Genomic DNA, 2500 nt, shown 5'->3' on the forward strand with positions numbered 1-2500 from the left:
GAGTTTGGTTGTTATTGTTTCTTTGTGACACAATCTCTTATGCGTTGGTATCAGAGTTTATTTGTGTTGCTGTAAAGACTGTTGAGTTGTCATTCAGTTCTTACGGTAATACGGCTCTGGCTCAAGCAATGAAATGCAAGTCAAATTTTGTTCTTGCAGGACATTACTTATGTGTGTGCACGGGCTAACTGCTAGTCAAGTAGTAGTTTGTAGTCTCTAAAGATAGTGATATCTTTCTCATTGGTGGCTCTTGTGATGTTGGCAGATGCTGTTCAACTGATCCTGGGTTACTGAGAAGGAACGGTAGAAGGGCAAACACTCTGAAGCGTATGAATTGCAGCTATTTCTAAAGAATTGGCTACGATTTTACGTTGACGATTGTAGATACGAACGCCTGCGCCTGCAACACGTTACGTATTGCAGGTTGTAGTGTGTTTAAGTGAATGTAGCTGCTTGCTATTTCACGACCGTAGTTACCTGGTTGATCCTGCCAGTAGTCATATGCTTGTCTCAAAGATTAAGCCATGCATGTCTAAGTATAAGCACTTGTACTGTGAAACTGCGAATGGCTCATTAAATCAGTTATCGTTTATTTGATTGTACTTTACTACATGGATACCTGTGGTAATTCTAGAGCTAATACATGCGAAAAATCCCGACTTCTGGAAGGGATGTATTTATTAGATTAAAAACCAATGCGAGTTTCGGCTCGTTTTCTTGGTGATTCATGATAACTTTTCGAATCGCATGGCCTTGCGCCGGCGATGTTTCATTCAAATTTCTGCCCTATCAACTGTCGATGGTAAGGTAGTGGCTTACCATGGTTGTAACGGGTGACGGAGAATTAGGGTTCGATTCCGGAGAGGGAGCCTGAGAAACGGCTACCACATCTAAGGAAGGCAGCAGGCACGAAAATTACCCAATCCCAACACGGGGAGGTAGTGACAAGAAATAACGATACGGGGTCTATATAGGCTTCGCAATTGGAATGAGTACAATTTAAATCCTTTAACGAGGATCAATTGGAGGGCAAGTCTGGTGCCAGCAGCCGCGGTAATTCCAGCTCCAATAGCGTATATTAAAGTTGTTGCAGTTAAAAAGCTCGTAGTTGGATTTCGGAATGGGCCAGTTGGTCCGCCGCAAGGTGTGTACTGACTGGTTTGTTCTTCTTCGCAAAGACTGCGTGTGCTCTTTATTGAGTGTGCGTAGGATTTACGACGTTTACTTTGAAAAAATTAGAGTGTTCAAAGCAGGCTATCGCTTGAATACATGAGCATGGAATAATGGAATAGGACTTTGGTCCTATTTTGTTGGTTTCTAGGACCGAAGTAATGATTAAGAGGGACAATTGGGGGCATCCGTATTTCGTTGTCAGAGGTGAAATTCTTGGATTTACGAAAGACGAACAACTGCGAAAGGCACTTGCCAAGAGTGTTTTCATTAATCAAGAACGAAAGTTAGAGGATCGAAGACGATCAGATACCGTCCTAGTTCTAACCATAAACGATGTCGACTAGGGATCAGCGGGCGTTAATGAACGACCTCGTTGGCACCTTACGGGAAACCAAAGTTTTTGGATTCCGGGGGAAGTATGGTTGCAAAGCTGAAACTTAAAGGAATTGACGGAAGGGCACCACCAGGAGTGGAGCCTGCGGCTTAATTTGACTCAACACGGAAAACTCACCAGGTCCAGACATAGTAAGGATTGACAGGTTGAGAGCCCTTTCTTGATTCTATGGGTGGTGGTGCATGGCCGTTCTTAGTTGGTGGAGTGATTTGTCTGGTTAATTCGTTAACGAACGAGACCTTAACCGGCTAAATAGTCACACGATTCAAGAATCGTGACTGACTTCTTAGAGGGACTGTTGGTGTTTAACCAAAGTCAGGAAGGCAATAACAGGTCTGTGATGCCCTTAGATGTTCTGGGCCGCACGCGCGCTACACTGTCGGATTCAGCGAGTCTTAACCTTAACCGAAAGGTTTGGGTAATCTTTTGAAAGTCCGACGTGATGGGGATTGATCATTGCAATTATTGATCATGAACGAGGAATTCCTAGTAAGCGCGAGTCATCAGCTCGCGTTGATTACGTCCCTGCCCTTTGTACACACCGCCCGTCGCTACTACCGATTGAATGGTTTAGTGAGATCTTCGGATTGGCGCCATCGTGGCCGCAAGGTTGTGACGGATTGCCGAAAAGTTGATCAAACTTGATCATTTAGAGGAAGTAAAAGTCGTAACAAGGTTTCCGTAGGTGAACCTGCGGAAGGATCATTACCGTTTGTCATTAGACAAAACCACTGTGAACTGTACTTAAGCGTGCGAGGTAACTTAGGTTTTAAACGATGCTTCAATCGGCCTCGCATGCGACAAACCCGAATTTGTTTAACACACTTGTATTTCCAGTACTTCTACTCCTCGTTTGCAGGAGAGAAAAAACGAAACGTGACAACTTCTAACGGTGGATCTCTTGGCTCGTGCATCGATGAAGAACGTAGCCAG

General features: G+C 44.2%; 2 non-coding genes across 2 annotated transcripts in view; both read left to right on the forward strand.

The window, feature by feature from the left end:
- Positions 1-474: 474 nt before the first annotated feature.
- LOC130662767 (small subunit ribosomal RNA) lies at positions 475-2275 on the forward strand. The gene has a single exon (XR_008989098.1). It is a non-coding gene; the product is annotated as a small subunit ribosomal RNA (ribosomal RNA).
- Positions 2276-2448: 173 nt separating this feature from the next.
- Positions 2449-2500, forward strand: part of LOC130653627 (5.8S ribosomal RNA) — a 154-nt gene continuing 102 nt past the window's right edge. The window contains exon 1 of the ribosomal RNA XR_008984252.1: positions 2449-2500. This exon is cut by the window's right edge and continues 102 nt beyond it. This is a non-coding gene — a ribosomal RNA (5.8S ribosomal RNA).

This window comes from Hydractinia symbiolongicarpus, chromosome 1 (assembly GCF_029227915.1).
Source record: "Hydractinia symbiolongicarpus strain clone_291-10 chromosome 1, HSymV2.1, whole genome shotgun sequence".
In the NCBI taxonomy this organism is placed as follows: Eukaryota; Metazoa; Cnidaria; class Hydrozoa; order Anthoathecata; family Hydractiniidae; genus Hydractinia; species Hydractinia symbiolongicarpus.